This window comes from Macaca mulatta, chromosome X (assembly GCF_049350105.2).
Source record: "Macaca mulatta isolate MMU2019108-1 chromosome X, T2T-MMU8v2.0, whole genome shotgun sequence".
NCBI classification, from domain to species: domain Eukaryota; kingdom Metazoa; phylum Chordata; class Mammalia; order Primates; family Cercopithecidae; genus Macaca; species Macaca mulatta.
In genome coordinates this window covers 55,964,641-55,976,791 of record NC_133426.1, presented here as the reverse complement: position 1 = coordinate 55,976,791, position 12,151 = coordinate 55,964,641, and the positions used below count along the sequence as shown (strand labels likewise).

General features: G+C 39.0%; 1 pseudogene; it reads right to left on the bottom strand.

The window, feature by feature from the left end:
* Positions 1 to 1,902: 1,902 nt before the first annotated feature.
* On the bottom strand, positions 1,903 to 2,859 carry LOC114674764 (coiled-coil domain-containing protein 117 pseudogene; annotated as a pseudogene).
* Positions 2,860 to 12,151: the final 9,292 nt, after the last annotated feature.

Here is a 12,151-nt window from a genome sequence, read left to right as displayed (position 1 = left end):
GCTTTGTTTGGGGGCCTCTTTGCTCCCTTTTCATCATAAGACCTTTACTCAGAGGCCTCCCAAACAATTCCTGTAGAAGACAATCTTGGTGTGTTTCGGGTCCTTCTTGGGAAATGTGTCATCTCCCTTTCCACTTTAACACTAACTCCACCTCTGGGCAGTCACTTCATGTTTTTGTGTTGCACTGGAGCACACTTTTTTAGCATGGAGATTTATTTAAGGCTACAAACTTTACAAGCTGGTTCCATTAAACAATGACTACAAGGCACGAGTTTATCAAATGGCATGAATCAAACACTTGCACATTTCAAAAGAATACAGTTTACATTCATCTCTAAATATAAGATTAAGAAACTATTATCTGGTTTCCAACTGCTTTCAATAGTGGTGTGAAGTTTGAATACTTTTACTGTGTAGACATCAAATATTTTATTTAAATATTAAACATTAAATCTTTTCCTGACTATCCAAACAGAAAGAGAAAGCAGGAAGAGGCCAAAGAAGCAACAATTAATAGACTTGTGACTTCTACGCCATCTGTAGAATGGTGTAGAACATTTAATAGACCAGTTAATAGACTTGTGACTTCTATGCCATCTGTAACAACAGGAGACATTTCAGTAAGGGTTTCAAAATGCATGGAATGTAGTTTCTAAAAATTCACATTTATGTGGCATAAAACATTTTTTTATTCTACAAATGGTATCTCGTGCCTGCTTACAAAGGGGGAAGAAACCCAGGAAACAAAACAAAACTGGGGTGGTGTCCTGTTGTGTGAAGGGAGGGCCAGTATTATACCATAGCACTCATTTAGTAACCTATAGTTAATATTCTGTAGCAGTAAAGGAATTGTAATTTTACTTTGCCCTGTGAGTCCCTACCACACAGAAGAGCTCTGCCTGAGAAACTAAAAATTTCAAACTTGGCTATCCTCAAAGGACACCTGGAACCTGGCTTAGGTACTCAATAAGATGAAGGCTTTCTGCTAGCAGGAAGCATTGTCCACTACTATTTAGGCCTACTGCACAATAGTCTAAGCACCAGTCAAATTGTCTATGTCAGTAAACCTCAATGTCATTTGCTCCTACATTGTCAATTTCAATGTTCTCTAAATTAACATTTTAAAACAACTTGCTAATATAAGTATAACTTTTTTTTAATCACTAAAGTTATCAATACTGGGTTTAGGTGACAAAGCATTCCTTAGGATGCACTAAAGGATGCTTATCCCATACATAATTTGCACTTGGGTTACCTCATAATCTTTTAGCTATCATTCAAAGTTAATTAATTTGTAAACATTACTGAATAACTGGGCTTATCAATTATGCATGGGAAACCAAGGAGCAACAGTGGCAGAAGACAAAAAGCCTTGAAGGAAAAACTTTTTCTCTGTATTTTCGTTGCATTTTCAGAGGCAAAGAGGAGAGCCACATGCTGTTGGCTATTTATTCAACAGAGCTATATTGAATTGACAACTAATTTACAAGTTTCAGGGCCTTTATTAAATTTCTTAGCAACAGGCTTAAGCTACTGCCATCTTCCCTCCTTCTCCCCCATTATATATAGTCGCCACTGTAAACAGCTTGTATCTACAGACTAAACTGTGACTTAACTGTCAGGGTACAGTTGTAGTAGGAGCATCCTTCTTTCTTAATCATCCTTTTTAATTCAAGGAGAATATTCTCTAAGTGTCTGAATAGTCTAGACAATGTTACATATGATTTAAGTCACCCTTACACATATAGCTTCTATACTTACCTTTGAAGAGACTGTATTCCAACATTTCTTCAATAAGTCCCACTGAAAACTGTGTTTCCGTTGAGACAAACTTTCTTGGCAAAAAGTTGAATTCAATAAATGTCTACCCAAAACGAGAGTCCCACCCCAAATCACAGGTGGAGATATTATTACACCCATTTCATAAAACTTGCAAGTCCCTATACTATGCAAATAGGCTCATAAATGAACACAGGATTCTCCTAACATTTGACGACTTTATTGTATAAATTGGTTTCTAGAGTTCCATCTCTGCTTCTGTGCTAGTAGCTATCTCCAAACCATTATAAGGAGACATCCCTGTGTGCCGAAGTTCCCAGAACAGTTCAGTTCTCTGAGAGAAGGCAATGCCAGCAGCTGCATGCTTAGCTTGGCTCTCTCCTGTATAGTTCTTAGCATTAGAGGATGGCTTTGGCTCATTGGGAAGGAGTTCAGTGAGGGGTTTCTAGAGAACAAGCTCCATGGAAGGATGGCTCATAGACTCAATTTTTTTTTTGTTTTTGTAAAGTTCATCAAATTCCTTCTTCAAACCTGTTTTCATAGTATCAGAAAGGAGAAGACTACGGAGGTGGTTAACATTTCTGTGAGCTTCAACTTCTTCATCAATTATCCTGTCTTCAATCTCCTGAAGCTTACTTCAGGCAACTTCACACTGGTTCTCCAGTCATCTCATCTATTTCTTCACAAATAGAATCTAATATTCCAGGTAGAGAAAGTCCACTAGTGCATGGCTTTACACCCCTCTACATCTTGGCGTGCACAAAGAATTCAGTCATTATGACCAGCACAGAGCTCTGCTTCAATTATCTTTTTTTCCTTTTTTTTTTTTTTTTTTTAGCAGGCAATCCTCCTCCTCCTGCTCCTCTAGCTTGTGTTTCTTTTTACAATGAATGGGAAAATGTCGTGCACCGTTCTCCCACTGTGGTTGCTTGGGACTGCTCATGGTCCTAGCCATGGTGCCAGCTGGGCGCTGTCTGCCCCCAGGTGGAAAAACCCGCTAGGCAAGGCAAGCGGCCGCTGGAGGAAGTCCAAACTGCAGCTCAGGGGGAGGCCGCTGAAAGGCTAGAGGAGCACAGCCATGGCCATGAGAAGGTAGCTGCAGCCACAGCGACTGCTGAGAGGCGCCCAGCTCTGAGCCTACTCTGGACCCAATGTCACGCCTTCAAGCGCTAGTCCTGCCTCTTATCCGCCATCTTAATCTGAGCTCTCACATGAATTTTAAAATAGTTTTTCCTAGTTCTGTGAAGAATGTCGTTGGTAGTTTGATAGTAATAGCATTGAATCCTGAAACTGCTTTTGGCAATTTGACCATTCTAATGATAATCATTTTTCCTATCCATGAGCATGAAATGTTTTTCCATTTGTTTGTGTCATCGCTCTCTCTTTTTTTTTTTTTTAAGCAGTGTTTTGCATTCTCTTTGTAGAGATCTTTCACTTTTCTGGTTAGTCATGTTCCTGGTTATTTCATATTTTTTTTGTAGCAGTTGTGACTGGGGTTGCATTCTTGATTTACCTCTGAGCTTTACCGTTGTTGGAGTGTAAGGAATTCTAGTGATTTTTTTTGTGGGGATGGAGTCCCGCTCTGTTGCCCATGCTGGAGTGCAGTGGCATGATTACTGTCCACTGTAAACTCCACGTGCCGGCTTCAAGTGATTCTCCTGTCTCGTTCTCCCACGTAGATGATCCTACAGGCATGCACCACTACACCTGGCTAATTTTTATATTTTTAGTAGAGGCAGCATTTTGTCATGTTGGCCAGGGCAGGCTGGTCTCGAACTCCTGGCCTCAAGTGATCCACCTGCCTCGGCCTCCCAGTTTGCTGGGATTACAGGTGTGAGCCACCACATCTGGCCTGTGATTTTTTTGTACATTGATTTTTTATCCTGAGACTTTGCTTAAGTTGTTTATCAGCTTTAGGAGCTTTTGGGTTGAGACCACAAGGTTTTCTAGATGTAGGATTATGTCATCTGGACACAGGAGTAGGTTGACTTCCTGTCTCCCTATTTGGATTTTTTTTTTTAATTTCTCTTACCTAATTGCTCTGCTGAGAACTTCCAATACTATGTTGAATAGAATTGATGAGAGAGGGCACCTTTGTTTTGCACCAGTTTTCAAGGAGAATGCTTTCAGCTTTGTCCCATTCTTTATGATGTTGGCTCTGGGTCTGTCATACATGGCTCTCATTGTTTTGAGGCATGTTTCTTCAATACCTAATTTATTGAGAATTTTAAGCCTGAAGCGGTGTTTAGTTTTATTAAAAAGCTTTTCTACAGCTATTGAGATAATAATTTGTTTTTTGTTTTTTGTTTTGTTTATATAATGAATCACATTTTTAAAAATTATACTTTAAGTTCTAGGGTACATATGCACAATGTGCAGGTTTGTTACATATGCCTTGTTGGTGTACTGCATCCCTTAACTCGTCATTGACATTAGGTATATCTCCTAGTGCTATCCCTCCCCTCTTCCCCCACCCCACAACAGGCCCCGGTGTGTGATGTTCCCCTTCCTGTGTCCAAGTGTTCTCGTTGTTTAGTTCCCACCTATGAGTGAGAACATGCAGTGTTTGGTCTTTTCTCCTTGCGATAGTTTGGTGAGAATGATGGTTTCCAGCTTCATCCATGTTCATACAAAGGACATGAACTCATCCTTTTTCTTTTCTTTCTTTTTTTTTTTTTTAGAAACTGACAGAAAGTATATTGACAATAAAGGCATAAAGATAATTCTCATGCTTTCCTGAAGTAAAAATACTTTAAACTATTAGACAATATATGCAAGAAACGAAGCCATTGTTTAAAGGAATCTTTTTAACCTAAATTATATCATAGGTTTTGTAAGAATTTTATTTATATTGTAGTAAGTACATTGCATACATTTCTTAAATTTGTATTATACTAGATGTGACATTTCTGTTTTGTTGAATACACATTGGATTGTGATTTTCATGTAATGCAACATGTTCAATATTCTTCAGCAAAACACCATATCAGTTATAAATTAAATAACCAGTAACAACAGGATTTAATTATAAAAATGCATTTGAAAAATGCTGAGTAGATTGTCTTTTTTATTATATTACTTTAAGTTCTAGGGTACATGTGCACAACGTGCAGGTTTTTATGGCTGTGTAGTATTCCATGGTGTATATGTGCCACATTTTCTTAATGCTGTCTATCATTGATGGACATTTGGGTTGGTTCCAAGTCTTTGCTATTGTGAAGAGTGCCACAGTAAACATATGTGTGAATGTGCCTTTATAGCAGCATGATTTATAATCCTTTGGGTATATACCCAGTAATGGTTTGGCTGGGTCAAATGGTATTTCTAGTTCTAGATCCTGGAGGAATCACCACACTGTTTTCCACAATAGTTGAACTACAGTCCCACCAACAGTGTAAAAGTGTTCCTATTTCTCCACATCCTCTCCAGCACCTGGTGTTTCCTGACTTTTTAATGATCGCCATTCTAACTGGTGTGAGATGGTATCTCATTGTGGTTTTGGTTTGCATTTCTCTGATGGCCAGTGATGATGAGCATTTTTTCATGTGTCTGTTGGCTGCATAAATGTCTTCTTTTGAGAAGTGTCTGTTCATATCCTTCGCCCGCTTTTTGATGGAGTTGTTTGTTTTTTTTCTTGTAAATTTGTTTGAGTTCTTTGTAGATTCTGGATATTAGCCCTTTGTCAGATGAGTAGATTGCAAAAATTGCCTCCCATTCTGTAGGTTGCCTGTTCACTCTGATGGTAGTTTCTTTTGCTGTGCAGAAGCTCTTTAGTTTAATTAGATCCTATTTGTCAATTTTGGCTTTTGTTGCCATTGCTTTTGGTGTTTTAGACATGAAGTCCTTGCCCATGCATATGTCTTGAATGGTATTGCCTAGGTTTTCTTCTAGGGTTTTTATGGTTTTAGGTCTAACATTTAAGTCTTTAATCCATCTTGAATTAATGTTTGTATAAGGTGTAAGGAAGGGATCCAGTTCTACCTTTCTACATATGGCTAGCCAGTTTTCCCAGCACCATTTATTAAATCAGGAATCCTTTCCCCATTTCTTGTTTTTGTCAGGTTTGTCAAAGATCAGATGGTTGTAGATGTGTGGTGTTATTTCTGAGGGCTCTGTTCTGTTCCATTGGTCTATATCTCTATTTTGGTACCAGTACTATGCTGTTTTGATTACTGGAGCCTTGTAGTATAGTTTGAAGTCAGGTAGCGTGATGCCTCCAGCTTTGTTCTTTTGGCTTAGGATTGTCTTGGCAATGCGGGGTCTTTTTTGGTTCCATATGAACTTTAAGGTTGTTTCTTCTAATTCTGTAAAGAAAGTCATTGGTAGCTTGATGGGAATGGCGTTGAATCTATAAATTACCTTGGGCAGTATGGCCATTTTCACAGTATTGATGAATCACATTTTTTGATTTGTGTATGTTGAACCACCTTTGAATCCTATGAATAAAATATCACTTGATCTTGGTGGATAAGTTTTTTAATATGCTGCCGGCTTCAATTTGTCAGTATTTTGTTGAGGATACTTGCATCAATTTTCATCAAGGATATTGACTTGGGGTGGTTTTTTTTTTTGTTGTTTCCTTGCTAGGTTTTGATGTCAGGATCATGAAATGATTTAGGGAGAAGTCTTTTCTTTGTTGTTTTGGTTTTTTGCTTTTGTTTTCGTTTCTGTTTTCTTTTTTTGAATAGTTTCAGCCGGAATGATACCAGCTCGTCTTTGTATATCTGTTAGTATTTAGTTGTGAATCCATCTGGTCTTGTGCCTTTTTAAATTGGTATGCTATTTATTAGTGATTCACTTTTGGTGCTCATTATTGGTCTGTTCAGAGATTGAATTCTTTCCTGGTTTCATCTTGGGAGGGTGTATGTGTCCAGGAATTCATGTGTCTTTTTCTATATCTTTTTATTTGTATGCATTGTGGGTTATTATACTGTCTAGTGTTTATTCATATTTTTGTGGGGTTTGTGGTAATATCCATTTCGTAATTTTTGATTGCGTTTATTTAGATCTTCTCTCCCTATTTCTTCATTCTAGCTAGCTATGCACTTATTTTATTATTTTATGTCAAAAAGCCAACTCCTTGAGTTAATCTTTTAATGCTTTTTCATGTCTATCTTCTTCAGTTCTGATTTTTGGTTATTTCTTGTGTTCTGCTACCTTTGGGGTTGGCTTTTTCTTGGTTCTCTAGTTCTTCCAGTTGTGATGTTAAGTTGTTAAATTGAGATCTTTCTAACTTTTCAATAGGGGCATTTAGTGCTATAAATTTTCCTTTTAACAGTGCCTTAGCTGTGTTCTAGAGATTCTGGGATGTTGTATCTTTCTTCTCATTAGTCCGAAGAAACGTTTTGATTTCTATTTTAATTTCATTAGTTATCCAAAAGTCATTCAGGAGCAGTTTATTCCATTTTCATGTAATTGTATGGTTTTGGGTGATTTTTATTAGTGCTGGTTTTTTATTTGTTTGTGCTGTGGTCTGAGAGATTGGTTGTTATTATTTCTGTTCTTTTGCATTTGTTTAGGACTTTTAAAATTATGATTATGTGATTGATTTTAGATTATTTGTTATATGGACATAGAAGAATGAATTTATTACTGTTTTTGAGGGGAGAGTTTCGTTGATATCTATCAGGTCCAGCTAAGCTAGTGCTGAATTTAGGTCCTGAATATCTTTGTTAATTTTCTGTCTTGATGATCTTTCTAATATGCTGAGCGGGGTATTGAAGTCTCCCACTCTTACTGTTTGTGGGTCTACATCTCTTTGAAGGTCTCTAAGATCTTGCTTTATGGTTCAGAGTACTCCTATGCTTGGTGCATATATATTTATAATAGGTCTTCTTGTTTCATTGAACCCTTTACCATCACATAATGCTCTTCTTTGTCCTTTTTGTATTTGTTGGTTTAAAGTCTGTTTTGCCTGAAATTAGGATTGCATTTCATGCTTTCCTTTGTTTTCCATTTCCTTGGTATATTTTTCTGCAAAGTCTATGTGTGTGATTTCATTTGAGATAGGTTTCTTGAAGAGAGCTTGCCAAAGGGTCTTGTCATTTAATCCACCTTACTACTCTGTGCCTTTTAATTGGGGCATTTGGCCTGTTTACCTTCAAGGTTGGTATTGATATGTGTAAATTTGATCTTGTCAACATGATATTAGCTGGCTATTTTTCAGACTTGTTTATGTGGTTGCTTTATATTGTTACTGGCCTCTGTATTTCAGTATGTTTTCGTAGTGGCTGGTAATGGGCTTTCTTTTCCATATTTAGTGACTTTTTCAGGAGCTCTTTTAAGGTAGGTTTGATGGTAACAAATTTTCTTAGCATTTGTTCGTCTGAAAATTATCTTATTTTCTTTTTGCTTATGAAGCTTAGTTTGGCCGTATATGAAATTCTGTGTTGGAGTTTATTTTCTTTAAGAATGTTGAATATTGGCTTTCCGGTAGGGTTTCTGCTGAGAAGTTCACTGTCTTTCTGATTGGCTTCCCTTTGTAGGTGACCTGACCTTGTTTTCTAGCTGCCTTTAACATTTGTACTTTTATTTTGTGTTTGGATAATCTGATGATTATGTTGCTTGAGGATGATCTTCTTCAGAAGTATTTTACTGGAATTCTCTGCATTTTTTGAATTTGCATTTTGGCCTCTCTAGCTAGGTTGAAGAAGTTCTCATGGACGACAATCTGAAATATGTTTTCCAAGTTGCTTCCACTGTCTCCATCTTTTTCAGGGACTTCAGTGAAATATTTGGTCTCTTTACATAATCCCTTATTTGTCAGAGATTTTGTTCATTCTTTTTAATTTTTCTTCTCTCTTCTTGTCTGGCTGTCTTATTTCAGAAAGCCTGTCTTCAAGCTCTGAGATTCTTTCCTCCACTTGGTCTATTTTCCTATTAATACTTGTGATTGCATTATGAAATTTTTGTAATGTGATTTTCAGCTCTATTAGTTCAGTTACATTTCTTTCTATAGTGGCTATTTTGTCTTTCAGCTCTTACAGTATATTACTTTGATTCTTAGCTGATATAGATTGGGTTTTGATGTACTCCTGCATCTCAATGATCTTCCTTTTTATTCATATTCTGAATTTTATTTCCATCATTTCAGCCATCAGCCCTGTTCAGAACCTTTGCTGGAGAGGTGGTGCAGTCATTTTGAGGACCAAGGCACTCTGGCCTTTTGAGTTGTCAGGGTTCTTGTGCTGGTTTTCTCATCTTTATGGGGTTATGTTTTTTTTTAATTCTTAAATTTTTGGTCAAAGTTGCTGAACTTGGAATTTTTTTTCTTGTATTATATTTATGCCCTTTATGGTTTGATTGTGGTATGAAGTCACTTAAGCCAAATGGCTTCATTTCTGGAAGATTTTAGGAGACCGACACTCTACTTTGAATTCTTGTACCATTTGCTCTTACTCTGGGGGCCTTGTATCAGGTCCCAACGTTGTTCTCTGTCTTTCTGATGTTTGAAATTCACTGCACTGAGGGTCCGAGGTGCTCTCCAACAGCTGGTCACTAGACTCTGATGGGTGGTGTCAGCCAAAGTGTCTTGTAATGTGGTTGCCAAAGAATCTGTTCATTTTTGCATGTGCCAGCAACAGCAGCAGTCTGGCAGGGTGCACACTTGTCACCTGTGGCAGGGTGCTAACAGGCGCTTTGGGGACTGCCTGTATGTGAGTGTTCATCACAGTGGTGAAGGCAGTTAGGCTTGGGGCCAAGGGGTCCTTGTTTGCAAGGGTCATGATGGTAGTGGTGTTGGCATGGGGGTGGAGCTCTAGGGGGTATAGGTCTGTGTGCATTCTTTTTGTGCCACAGATATGGGTGGTTGCTCAGGATGGAGAATTCCTTGTTCTTTATGCTTAGTTTTTCTCCTGTGACAGTGTCGGTGCAAGGGTGGGGCTTGCTGATTCTGTGCCTACCAAGACTCTGACTGCAATGGCGGTTTGTGGGGAGAGGGCGGTGGTCTGTATATTTGCTGTAGCAGTGGAAGGGTAGGGTCCATGCATAGAGGTGCACTGACAGGTCAAGGAAAGCAAACATGCCCCTGTACACACTTGTCATCAAAGTGATGTGCGGGGTTGCTGTTGGCCCACGAGAAGCTGCGTTGTGGGGAGGTAGCAGAAAGACTCTTGTGTGGCCATGGGGGCAGCACAGTTGGAGATCTCCATCAGTCAGAAACGTTTCACCAGCACAGAAGCCATGATGCAGGTCCCCAGGGCACTCAAGGCTACTTTGCACAAGTGCGACTAGGCTGGGGCCAACTGGAGAGGCCAGGAAATTAAGGGATGCTGATGTCAGACCAGCCCCATCTGGTGGACAAGAACACCCTGGAGAGTTAAGGTTTAATAGTTCCTCCAGGGCTAAGGTCTCCTATGGGAGCAAGTCAAGCCTGGGGTAATGGCTGTCTCTGCCTCTGCTCCACCACAGATGCTGCTGCACGAAACTCTCTAGGCTTCAACTCATCTGGATTGCTACCCTTACCACTTCTTTAAGCAGCTCTCCCTGCCAACTGGAGTGTCCATGGTGGTTGAGAGGTCTCCTTCTGCTGGCATTCGAGAAACCTATGGAGAGAAAACAGATTGCTTTTTTACCAGTTCAACTCATGCATTCTGGAGTTATTGGCGGCCAGGAACAAGTCCCAGTGTGGAGTAGCCCTGCTTCCTCCCTCTTGCTAGCTACTGTTTCTTCTCCTCACTCTGATGATGCATTAGGAGTGTGCCAATCATCTTGGTCCCTCAGTGGCATCGGGGTGCTCCAGTGTTGGGTTTATATATATACACACACATATACACACACATATAGTGAGTTTTATATGTTTACTTGTTTTATTTTTTATATATACTTTAAGTTCTGGAATACCTGTGCAGAACGTACTGGTTTGTTACATAGATATGCACGTGCCATGGTGGTTTGTTGCACCCATCAGCCCATCACCTACATTAGGTATTTCTCCTAATGCTATCCCTCCCCTAGTCCCCCTGTCACCGCCGACAGGACCTGGTGTGTGATGTTTCCCTCCCTGTGTTCATGTCTTCTCATTGTTCAAATCCCACTTATGAGTGAGAACATGCGGGGTTTTGTTTTCTGTTCCTCTGTTAGTTTGCTGAGAATGATGGTTTTGGGCTTCATCCCCATCCCTGCAAAGGACATGAACTCATTGTTTTTTATGGCTGCATAGTATTCCATGGTGTATATGTGCCACATTTTCTTACTCCAGTCTATCCTTGATGGGCATTTGGGTTGGTTCCAAGTCTTTGCTATTGGGAATAGTGTCGCTATAAACATACATGTGAATGTGTCTTTATAGCAGCATGATTTATAATCCTTTGGGTATATACCCAGTAATTGGGTGGCTGGGTCAAATGGTATTTCTAGTTCTAGATCCTGGAGGAATTTCCACACTGTCTTCCACAGTGGTTGAACTAGTTTACAGTCCCATCAACAGTGTAAAAGTGTTCCTATCTCTCCACATCTTCTGCAGCACCTGTTTCTTCCTGACTTTTTAATGACTGCCATTTTAACTGGTGTGAGATGATATCTCATTGTGGTTTTGATTTGCATTTCTCTGATGGCCAGTGATGATATGTATTTTTTCATGTGTCTGTTGACTGCATAAATAATCTTCTTTTGAGAAGTGCCTGTTCATATCCTTTGCCCACTTTTTGATGGTTTTTTTTTTCTTGTAAATTTGTTTGAGTTCTTTTTAGATTCTGAATATTAGTCCTTTGTCAGATGGACAAATTGCAAAAATGTTCTCCCATTCTGTAGGTTGCTTCTTCACTCTGATGGTAGTTTCTTTTGCTGTGCAGAAGCTCTTTAGTTTAATTAGATCCCATATTTCAATTTTGGCTTTTGTTGCCATTGCTTTTGGTGTTGTAGACATGACGTGCTTGCCCATGCCTATGTCCTGAATGGCATTGCCTAGGTTTTCTTCTAGGGTTTTTATGGTTTTTAGGTCTAACATTTAAGTCTTTAATCCATCAAGAATTAATGTTTGTACAAGGTGTAAGGGAGGGAACCAGTTTCAGCCTTCTACTTATGGCTAGCCAGTTTTTCCCAGCACCATTTATTAAATCGGGAATCCTTTCCCCATTTCTTGTTTTTGTCAGGTTTGTTAAAGATCAGATAGTTTTATATGTCTGGTATTATTTCTGAGGGCTCTGTTCTGTTCCATTGGTCTATATCTCTGTTTTGGTACCAATACCATACTGTTTTGGTTACTGTAGCCTTGTGGTATAGTTTAGTATAGAAGTCAGGTAGCGTGATGCCTCCAGCTTTGTTCTTTTGGCTTAGGACTGTGTTGGCAATGTGGGGTCTTTTTCGGTTCCATATGAACCTTAAAGCAGTTTTTTTTTTCTAATTCTGTGAAGAAAGTCATTGGTAGCTTGAT